Source organism: Equus caballus, chromosome 15 (assembly GCF_041296265.1).
Source record: "Equus caballus isolate H_3958 breed thoroughbred chromosome 15, TB-T2T, whole genome shotgun sequence".
Taxonomy (NCBI): domain Eukaryota; kingdom Metazoa; phylum Chordata; class Mammalia; order Perissodactyla; family Equidae; genus Equus; species Equus caballus.
This window is the reverse complement of record NC_091698.1, coordinates 40,007,391-40,019,312: the sequence shown is the minus strand read 5'-3', so window position 1 is coordinate 40,019,312 and position 11,922 is coordinate 40,007,391.

The window sequence follows — 11,922 nt, the reverse complement described above, 5'->3', positions numbered from 1 at the left end:
TAATATTATAATTTGCTGAGCTTTCAAACAGCTTGACTTGTATTACTGTGCTGGTAGGCTGCCAGGAAATCCAAATCACTTTGCCAATGTCTAGTAATTTCATACCTGATGGTGGACATTGGTTACCCAAAGACCCATTCTGATGGAGGAGAAGAGAGGGACGTCAGGGGAGGAGACACTATTTTCCCTTTATGTCTCAGATTTTAAATTTGTTGACATTCATTTGTCCAAACACTCTTAAGGCAAAGATGATATCTACCTTGATTGATAACTTCCACATACAGAGGTAACATCTCTGATCATTTTGCTACTTGTTTTTCTTGGAAGAAAAGGAGACCGTGTGTGTTTATCATAGAGTTCATGACTGGGGTTGACAAAGAGTTTGTTAGCTGTCATCAGTGTCTGATTGGCTGTCCTGTGGAAGAAAGAGCACATTTGTAGTTTGTGGCTCCTTTGGGGGACTGATGGGAACTGAGATATGGAACTTTCAGAGAGGAGATCTTAGCTTAACTCAAAGAGGAATTTTCTATATTAGAACTGATTGAGAGTTGGCCTCTGTTGGAAGAGGCTACTCCAGATTTCAGTAAAGAAGATCAAGCAGTTGCTGGAGGACTACTTGTAAATGCCAAAGAGAAACATCTCAAGGTTAATTTGGGGACCACAAAAGCAACTTCCAAACCAGAGACTGTGTAACCCTATTACTCTCTGTGGGGCAGAAAGTGAACTGCGCTCATACTAATTCTATTCCACGTACGTCAGTGCCCCAGAGCAAGGAAGAATGTCTGCAGTAGAAACATCTGCAGCGAAAAGACCAGTGAGCAAATCCATGTGTTAGCTTGATAAATTTGTATAGCTCTAATGTCAAAGTTATTTTTCTGGATTAAGTAAGATATCCTATTTTTACTGAAGTGACCACTGCCCGTAAGTCAGGAGGAAATTCTCTGAAGTTTCACAATTACTAGAAAGAGTTCCCAGTCTTGATGGGAGACATATGTAGAGTGGACTCAAGGAAGATACATTAGACTAGTAACTCCAAAAGAGAAATCTATGGTTTGGCTGAAGCAGAATCACCCTGGCATATTCTAAGGCCTTACAAAGACCCAAGAGAAGGGCATTGGAATTTACACGATAAATAAACTTTCCAAGTGATTTCATGTATAACTGGTTTCAGGAACCTCTGTATTTGACGGCCTCAAAATTTCTTAAAACTCTTAAAATCCCGGATAACTTTAAGTAGAAAAGAACATTTGGGGGCCGGCCAGGTGGCGCAGCAGTTAAGTGCACACATTCCACTTCTTGGGGCCCCGGGGTTCGCCGGTTCAGATCCCGGGTGCGGACATGGTGCCACTTGGCACGCCACGCTGTGGTAGGAGTCCCACATATAAAGTAGAGGAAGATGGGGACGGATGTTAGCTCAGGGCCAGGATTCCTCAGCAAAAAAGAGGAGGATTGGCAGCAGATGTTAGCTCAGGGCTAATCTTCCTCAAAAAAAAAAAAAAAAAAAGAAAAGGAAAGATCATTTATATTTCATATATGTTGCATTTCACTACAGGATCCTAGTTTAATGTGCAATTTCCTGTAATGAATGCATAAGATTCAGCTAAGCATCATCATTCATAATAAAGATGACTCTTGTGCAGGGCTTTGCTAATTATTCTTTCCATCCACATATGCTTGCAATACCTCAGAATTTAGTGAATATTTAGTTTCCAACTCAGAGCTCCCAGCTCTAAATTTACCAAGTAGAAGGTAAATTATAGATGACACGTTATTGGTACATCTGGGATGACGAAAATAAGGCATTGGCTCTCTCTTTTTCTCTGAAACAGTGAGCAAAAGTGACATAAAAAAGGGAAATACAGCGTGGCAGAGCTGTAATTGAGGTGTGTATATAATGGGCTGTGGCACAAAGATAAGGTGGGATCATAACTGAGGTGGCAGCCAAGGAAGAAACAGGAAAACTAAGTATTGAAAGAGCGGAAATATAGCAAAATAAGAAAGGTGGGAATAATCCTGGAAGATGAAGTTTCCAGGAAGGCAATGGAACAGCTTGGCACAATCTGGAATCTGTACAGTAGCCTAACTATTGGAAAACCTTTACAGGAGTGTATTTAACTTCTCCTCTGTTGCTTAAAATCAGACATACATAAATATCATGGGATTTGACAGTTGATAATGTCCACATAATTGAATGAGGAGAGTTACTTGGCTTTCATTCCACACTCCACTAAAAGTTTGGGATCTAACACTGCTCAAAGGCAAGAGCAAATTAATTTTCCAGACAAGTCTGTTGTACTGGCTGAGAAGGAAGGCTCCGGAGACAAAGCACTGAGCCCCAAATTCTGTTACCTTAAAGTCTCTCTACTTGAGTATCATAACTTGTAAACCAGAGATAATACTTACCGTTATCTTATGGGGTTATTATGAAGATTAAATAAGTAAATACATGGCAAGTGCCTAGACAAGCGACTGTCACATTAGCACTTCAGCCTATTAGTTGGTGTTGGAAGGGAAAACAAATAAGGTGAATGATGGAAGTGAGGGGCTGTGACTCGTATATCTAGTAGTTCCAGGATACTGGGGGAGGAAGATGCATATCATCAATTATGCAAGGCTCTTTCCAACCACTTCATCTTCCCACCATAACTAATAAATGTGGACATTTGTCTGCCCTCAATGACAAGCCATTGACAAGTTTTAAGTACATGTATAACTCAGCCTCTCCTCCAACTCAAGGGCTGTCCTTTATGTTTGTATCCTCAGCGCCAGATAGTCATAGAAGACAGTCACTACTGACTATAAAATGAATACAACATAGTGAAACTCTTTGATTAAACCAGATTATTATACTAGGATCAGAGATGAAAAATAATGAATCACTATTTAGTTCTTTACTAGTGCTGTGTTTTGATGTACATGCTCTAACAGATTTGATCTGAAAATAATATTGAAACAAGGTGTTATAGATCCCATCAACATTTGCTCAGGAGAACATCAGATTTGCCCTTGGGAGTAGCCAAGCTGACACTGCTATGTGATATCCTAGAAGGAGCATTGTGCCCAGAGTCGGCAACCTTGAATCTGGAAACACTTCTGTCACTGCCCAGCTCTTCAACTTTGAACAAGCAGTCAAACTCCCGAAGCCTCAGTTTCCTCATTTCTAAAATATGGATGACAATAACAATATTTAATTTGAAAAAAAGTTGGAGGATTAAATGCGATATAATGCTTAGTGCATAGTGCTTGGCACAAAGTATGTGTTTAGAAAATAGTAATTGATATAGTAGTACTTTTTCTAATTATTACCATTATTTTTAAGATATCACTTTATGGAAAGCATGGAATCTATAAAAAATTAAAAAGGAAGCACTTATAAATTAGGTAACATTTTAAATTATCTGGATAGTAGATGAAATAAGGAATTATTGTTCATTTTTTAGGTGTGTTGACAATACTGTATTTATTTCTCCATGGAAAAACCCTTATTTACTAGGGATACAAACTGACATCTTTCTTGATGGAATAATTGGATCTACTTCAAAACAATCTGGGCTGGTGGGGAGAGGAGCCGAAGATGACACAGGATGGGCCATAAATTAAAGATTGATTGTTTCATCAACACATACGTGGCTATTCCTTCTACTACTCTCTTTACTTTTGTATATGTTTGAAAACTTCCATTATAAATGCTTAAAAATAATAAGTGACACACACACATACAAAAAACAAAAATAGCATGCTGAAGTATCTGGCTCCTAATCAATCCAATTCAACTAGAGTTTACTTTGTTCTGCCTATTCCGTGCCAGGCACTCTTCTCAATGCCAGAAGATACACAGCTCCAACAGAAAATGCTTCAAGGATAAACCAGGTTTTGCTTGTTTGTTTGTCTATTGGGTTTTTTTTTCTTTTTGAGAAAGCAAGGGCACACAAATAATGCTTGAATACAATTCCTATCACAACTGTCGTAAGTGCCTTGGTAGTGGTACAAATGACGGGGAGAAGTGGTCAGAGAAACCTTTGTGGGGAAGGCTACTTTTAAATAGGGTATTGAAAAATTGGTAGATTTCAAAGGAAGGCATGGGGGTGGGGAAGGAAAGAAGAACCACACCACTCCAAGAATGCATCAAAAAGAGCCTGTATCAAAAGGTAAAAAGAAATTTAAGAAGATTAAAAGGACAAGTAACTAAAAAGAAAAGGAATATAAAGTGATTCCAACTGTTCTGAACTGCGTAGAAAGGATCTTGTAGGATGCTAGTATCAGTTCCCTAGGACTGTTTTAACAAAGTACCACAAACTGGTTGGCTTAGAACAGCAGAAATATTTTTTTCTCACAGGTCTGGAGGCTAGACGTCTGAAATCAAGGTGTTGGCAGAGCCCTGCTCCCTCTGAAACGTGTAGTAGCGTCATTCTTTGCCTTTTCCTGGCTTCTGGTGGTTTGCTAGCAATCTGGGATTCTTTGGCTGGCAGCTGCATGACTCCAACTTTAGCCTTCACCATCACATGGCTTTCTCCAAATGTGTCCCTGTCTTCACAGGGTCATCTTGCTATAAGGATACCAGCCATTTGGGATTAGAGGCCCACCCTACTCCAGTATAGCGTCATCATAACTTAACTAGTTACATCTACAATGACCCTATTTTCAAATAAGATCATATTCTGAGATACTGGGGTTAGGACTTCAATACACCCTTTTGGGGGAGAATAATTCAACCCATAATAAAGCCAAAGTAAAAATCTTTTCAAGAGGAAAAGAGTGTATTACAGAATGGTCTCTTGAAGCAATTGGAGTATTTGAGCTCCGTTCTTGGTTTGTCCATTTCTTATCCATGTGATCTTGAGTAATTCCCCTCAAGTTCTCCGAACCTATGAAACATAACTACCTGTTTTATACAATTGACAGAATTCTTAGAGCGTGAAATAAAATGATAGTGTGAAAGCACTTTGAAAATCTCAGAGCCCTGGTTCTGAACTCTGTAAAGTGCTGTTATTATTGATCCTTCCATCTGCTGTCATTCCGTGGCCCTAGACAGACCAGACTGGAAGTCCCAATGATTGGGACCATTTTCTATATGTGACAGCTTTGTCTCTAGAATATCCTCGATAAAATGTAAAAATGCCATGTCAAAGAGAGAGACTAGATCACTCAGTAGAGAATGTCAAGCAGTGGCAGTCCAGGAGGCTTGAAGAAAAAAGTAGGACTAAGCACAGTGCTGTAGAGAAAAGGCCAATATTTCTCCTCCAAGTCTTCCAGTTTCTTTAGAGGAGGGACTTGTACACCTCTGTCCACAAGGAGGAAGGCTCAGAGGGTTCCTTTCATGCCCAGCCCAACTCTTTCACACAAAAAGACTAATTAATCTGATTGGTTAGAATTTCAGATGGTTGGTGAGTTTCAGTTTTCCCAGGCAATGAAAAGATAACTTGGGCCTATACTTTGATCTTTTATTCCTTCTATCATCCTACTTAGAGCTGTAAAAAGGTAGTCCTATCACCTAACAGCTTGCTGGGCAACTCAGAGTTCCCCAGACAACCCAGCTATCTAAACAGATAAGTCTTAAGTTTGAGAGATGGGGATGATCAGATCCCTACTTCTAGAAAGTCAGCTACACCAGGCAGCCTTGTATTTTGTTAGTTATTGGTATTTTCCTGGCCAGTAAGTAAAACTAATGCATTGATCTCCATTGGCCATATGCTTTTTGTGCTTTTTCTCTCTATTGTTTAGATTCCTGTGGAGGGGGAGTGAATATTTCTGCTTTACTTCCCGAACTCCTCCAAAAAAAAAAACACACCCACCTCCTCAACTTCCAAATAATAAAGACTGAGCAGAGCTATATAAGGAAAGCTCGAGATTACAGCATCCAAGGCAACTAGAAACAGATCCGACCTCAAGCATGAGTCAATAGAAAAAACAAGTTCAGAGGTGAACTGGAAAAATGTCTGAGGTGAATCAGCTCTGATGTGCCAGGATCATGTTTACCTTAAAGAAGCAAAACTCCCTCCAACCAGTAACTTCCAAGGCACATGCAGCTGGAGATGTTTTTTTTGCCAAAATGCCCAGGAGCCTGAAGGACATGGGGTAAGGGACAAGAATGAGTTGGGGCAGGGTCGTGAGGTGAACGGTGCAGAGCATGGGGGCAGGGCTGTGAGGGGGCTGAGCAGGTTGTCTACCTACAGCATCTCCCACTCTTTTGATTGTCAGGGTGACATAATGAGGACAGATGCAGTCAGGGTTGTGGTGAGGGACTGGGAAGGAACATGTGGAATGCATGAAAGCACAAAAATACTCTGGGAACAGACTGGGCCTTTTTAACAGGGGATGGTCTGGGTCCTAGCCTATGCAAGTAGGCAACAGATAGAGCTGTGATTACAGACCCTTATTTGGTCAGTTTTGGGGCAAGAAACAATACAGTTAGGATTAGATCTATTTTAGAAAATGAGAAAGTAAAGCTAGAGAGGCAATGACAGCTAGGATTTTCTCCATTTGCCAATATTCCTGGTATATTTTCCTAATTAGTCATTGCTCTTTATTAATTTAAAGTTCACCAGAAGAAACCAGAAAACAAAGCAAGCCATTCAACAAAGCTTCTCTTCCACTTGAAGCTGGCCTGTGGGCTGTGGGGGTGTTGCACGGAAGGTCTTCTGAGTGCAACTGTTGCTGGATCTGGCAGCCAAGGAAAGCGTCACCCACCTTCTTTCCTTCCTTTTCACTCAAGGAAATGTTCTTCCATGGTGTCCCTCCCACTCAGAGGCCCCTTTTACTTCCTCCCTCTACAATATGAAGCAAATCTCTCAGTTGTCTGGGCAGGGCCACAACACATGAGCCATTTGTAAAAGGAGTGGGCACTGTCTTCCAGCAAAGTAAATTCTTCTGTCTCTGCTGGTATCTGTCTAAAATTACCTCAGAAATGTCTGAGGAAACCTGGGTTTTCTGTCTGCGTTGGTTCCTATTTTTTTTCCTTATTCACTTGGGCCTGTTGAGCTGAAAGAAGTTGCTAAAGAAAAATAAGGACTAGAACTGTGATTAGATTTTTTAAAATTATCTAAGATGATCCCAGAGTCACAGGATTGTGAAGAAATTTTGAAACTGTTTTCTTTTATTCACTGAATATTGCATTCACTGCCTCTATACAAGCCCGGAAAGCTTATCTCCAGGATGTCATATTCCAGAATCTAATCTGAAGGAATTTCTGGTGCCCTGAGTGTTTAGAGTTGAAGATAATGAGCTCGGTTTCATCAGGGACAACACTGATAAGCCATACCAGCCAGAAACTGAGTCTAAACCCAATCATAGGCTGAACTCAAGCCCAAACTCTACTATGGTCATAACTCATTCTTAGTGACTACTCAAGATTGAACCTTAAGCCAAGTCTCAGAGAAAGGGGACATTCAAATTATGATGGTGGTTACTTTATGGATGCCTTATTTATTTTCTCCCACATTTCCCTGTAATGCCTATGAAAACATGGCAAAGGAGTAGTGGTAGCACTGATAATGGCAACCTGTGGAAAAAATTGGCCCTAACTACATGTTGACAGTAGGACTGAAAAAAGTGAGCAGTCAGTTAAATATCCAGACCTGTTAATGTAGACAGGAAAGAGTCAGGAAAGGACCTTGAACCAACCTGATATATATCCTGACATCAGAGGCTCAGGAAGATGCTACTGTGGGGGACTGGAATGGGCCACCCCAAGATATGTCTGCTTAGCATGAGAATTATTTTAGGCTGGTTAATTTGGAAAACTGCAGACATAAGAGGAACTCTGAAAAAGTAGAAGCTACCCTTTGTAAGAGACATTTACATTTGTAAGGAAAATCTCCATCTGTAAAGGTGTCTCCCTCTCTGTATCAGGAAGGAGGGATGACCTTATCTAGAGAAACTCTTATCAATTCAGAAGGCAAGGACTTAAATCTGCATAATAACCTTACTCTTGTTTACTGTGCTTTTCTGGTAGTCTCCCATAACTGACTCCTTCCACCCCCAACATCTTCCTTTGTCTTTAGCTGAGGATGGTATTTAAGGTGAGTGCTTCTGCCATTTTGGGGAGTTGCTCAGTTCCCCTGACTCCCTCTCATGTATACATGTGATAAAGCTTTGTTTAATTTTCTCCTGTTATTCTGTCTCATGTGAATTTAATTCATAGTCCAACCAGAAGGACCTAGAGTAGGTAGAGGAAATGTCTTCCTCCCCTACACTACCCAACAGGAAGTTCTCTGCCACCCACCTCCACTGAACAGCAGTTGCACTTCAGGGCATTTAGGGCTGTCTACTCTCACCTGTACTTCTAATCCCACTAACACTTCTTATTTATCATCCACCTGGGAAACAAACTGACAGAAACATAATGAAGAGGAAGGTAACAGGATGATATGCATTGCACAATAAGACGTAAGGTTAGGTAAAATGAAGATCCTGGGACATGCATCATACATTAAGAGGCAAGGTTAGTGATAGAATGACAATCATGGAGCATGTACCACATATTAAGATTTAAAGTTAGTGTAATAGTCTGCTCAGCTGCCATAACAGGATGCACAGACTGGATGGCCTAAACAGCAGACATTTATTTTCCCAGAGTTCTGGAAGCTGGAAGTCCAAGATCACCATGTCAGCAGGGTTGGTTTCAGGTGAGACCTGTCTCCTCAGCTTGTGGATGATGTCTTCTCATTGTGGCTTTACATGGTCTTTTCTCTGTGCACATACTTGGAGAGAAAGAGAGATCTCTTCCTCTTCTTGTGAGGACTCCAGTACTATTGGATTGGGGCCTCATCCTTTTGACCTCATTTAATTTTAATTACCTCCTTAAAGGCCCTGTCTTCAAATACAGCCATATTGGAGCTTATGGCTTCAATCTATGAATTTTGGGGGAGCACAACTCAGTGCATAATATTCTGCCCTCTGGCCTTAAAAACTTCATGTCCTTCTTACATGCAAAATACATTCACTCATTCCCAGTAGCTCCAAGTCTTAAGTCATTTTAGCATCAATCCCAAGTCCAAAGACTCATCTAAACATAATCTAAATCAGGTGTGGGTGAGACTAAGGTATGATTCATCCAGAGGCAAAAATCCTCTTCAGCTGTGAACCTGTGAAAAGAAACAGGTTATATGCTTCCAAAATACAACGGTAGGACAGACAATGGATAAACATTTCCATTCCAAAAGGGAGAAATTATAAAGAAGAGAGGTCCCAAGCAAGTCCAAAACCCAGCAAGGCAAATTCTACTCCATTTTAAGGCTTGAGAATAATCCTCTTTGGCTCAATGCTCAGCCCTCTGAGCTCACTGAGGTGGCAGCATCACCCTCACCTAGGTAGAAGTTGGCCCCAGGTGGAAGTCCAGCCTCCTTGACTATGTGCAGATGCCCCACCCCTGAGGCTCTGCATGAACACCTGGTCCCTGAGGCACTGGGCAGCAGCTGACAGCTGGGACAGGCAGCATTGCACAGAGATGGCTTTAAGGACTTACAGGGCGTGATGAGATAGAGCAAGAGCCAGTTGTGTCTAAAGGGCCAAGGGCAGAGTAAGCAAAACTAAATAGTCTATGTCTTTCATATAACTCGGGGTACAGATGATGATTTAAAAGGTAAATGTAAAGTGTTTTTAAAATATACATCTACTTTAATGGAAATTGTAATTAGCTTAGCCAGCCTATGGTTTTATGGGTATTATTTATAACAAGACTAAAGTTTTGTAAAAGTTAATTTAAAAAGTTATTTGAGCAAATAGTGGTATATGTCCTATATCTCCTCCTGAATACAAGAGCTAATCAGATAGGAAAGTGATGGATTCAAGAAAGGACTGAAGTTTAGATGATATTTTGGTAATTGAGGTGAAATCACCAGATTGAATAGAATTCATCCATTATTCACCACTCAGCTCTTTAAAGCCACAGAACAAAATCTACCATTATAATCCCCTCAGGGGTCAGAATGGTGACTTTTTTTAGAAGCCATTTGGACTGAAGGAACCCTGGACCTCATACTTCCTATTCTACTGCAATCTATTTTTGTTTTGAAATTAACAATATGTTGTGTTTTATGATCATTTGCATAATAACACAGTTGTGAAGAGAAGGTAGTTATCGAGAACCAGCTTGAAGCTATTCTATCAACTCAAGTTCAAGGCCATTAAACCATGGAAAGGAAGTCTTAATAGCTTTACATCAGATACTGTCTCACCTTATGAAAGATCCTCTTTTGTGCACAATGCAGCTGCTCTGTTCCTGGTCCTCTGGCCCATCTGATCTGCTATTACACAGCCCCCACACTGCATTTTTCATTAGCTTTTTAAAGGATCTATAATAATAGGATAAGGAAGACTTGGCTTCCCATCCATGTTAAAATGCTTCAAGCATAAAATGCTTGAACTTTGGGGAAGTTCTAAAGAAGAATCACAATTGCAATTTTGTTCACAACTACTTAAATCTTCTCTGCCCCAAATTGCCAGTTGGAGGCAAACTCACCAGTCACCACAAATATTAGCAACAGATAACACACAACATATGGACAAAAGCCAGAATATTTCACAAATTTGAGTGAGGCAGCTCCAATGATTAGTGAAGCATAAAATACTTTTGCCCTAGAGCTGAACAGTAATGAGACACTCAAGGAGGGAACTAGAAAGCAGTTCCATGGGTGCCAAGACATCCTGTCGAGACTGTTGCAGGGATGGAAATTCTCCACCAAGTACCATCCAGAAATCATTGATTCAGAGAATGTCACAACTATAAAGGAATTTAGATTCATCTTGAAAATGAGGACACTATGATCAATGCCTTATTATGGTTAAGACAATGTCTTGTTAAGGTTGAGGTGATTGTAACACCACACACCCAAGCACACATGCTTTGGACACACAGCGTGCAGCAGAAGCCAATAGTAAACTACTGCTGTATTTTCCTTTTTTTTTTCCCTCTCTTTCTTTTAGAGTTTTTTTTTACCTTGAAAACCCTATGATGAGACAGTTCAAAGTGAAATATGAGATAGTGCTGGAAGATGAGATCTTCAGGTCGGAAGGCACTCAAATAGTTATTGGGAAAGAACAAAGAAGAAGAATGAATAGCACTGATGTTAATAACGCAACTAGACTAAAGCCAGAAGGACATTTCGCAGCTGAAGTGCACAAAGGTGAAAGGAAAGTCTGATGTCATACAACACACATGATGGGAACGTGGAATTCAAAAAGCATAAACCAAGGTAAATTGGAAATTGTAAAGCAAGAAGTGGAACATTTAACTATTGTAGTACGTGGCGTTAGCAAACTAAAACAGACTGGAATGGGATGCTTCAGTCACACAGCTACTGGGAAATGACAAACCCAGAAGAAATGGCTCTAAAAGTGAGACAAGATATAGCACAGGAAGTTAGGGGCTCTAATGCAAGGTCTGACCAAAGAATATCAATCAGACTTCTGGGATAATATATTAACACAACCATTATCCAAGTCTACACTCCAACTACAGATGCTGAAAAAGATGAACTTGAACTTTTTTTTAAATTTTTTAATTTCAGTAACATTAGATTATAACATTATATAGCTTTCAGATGTACATCATAATATATTCCGAATTCTGTGTAGATTACATCATGTTCACCACCCAAAAACTAATTATAGTCCATCCCCTAACTTGAAGGTCTTTGTGGAAGTGTCCAAGAAGAAATTGACCATACATCAAAACAAGACATGGTGATATTTATAGGGGACTGGACCACAAGCATAGGAAATAAAACAGAATCAAACGTCTCTGGAAAATTTGAACTAGGGTCAGAAACAAAGCAAGAGACTGACTCAGGGGTTTCTGAAAAGCCAACTATTCTGTCCATCACAAATACATGCTTCAAGCAACTGAACAGACAATTGTCTACATGGACATCACCAGATGTCAAAACAGAAATCAAATAGACTATGTAATTGGAAGCAGGAGAT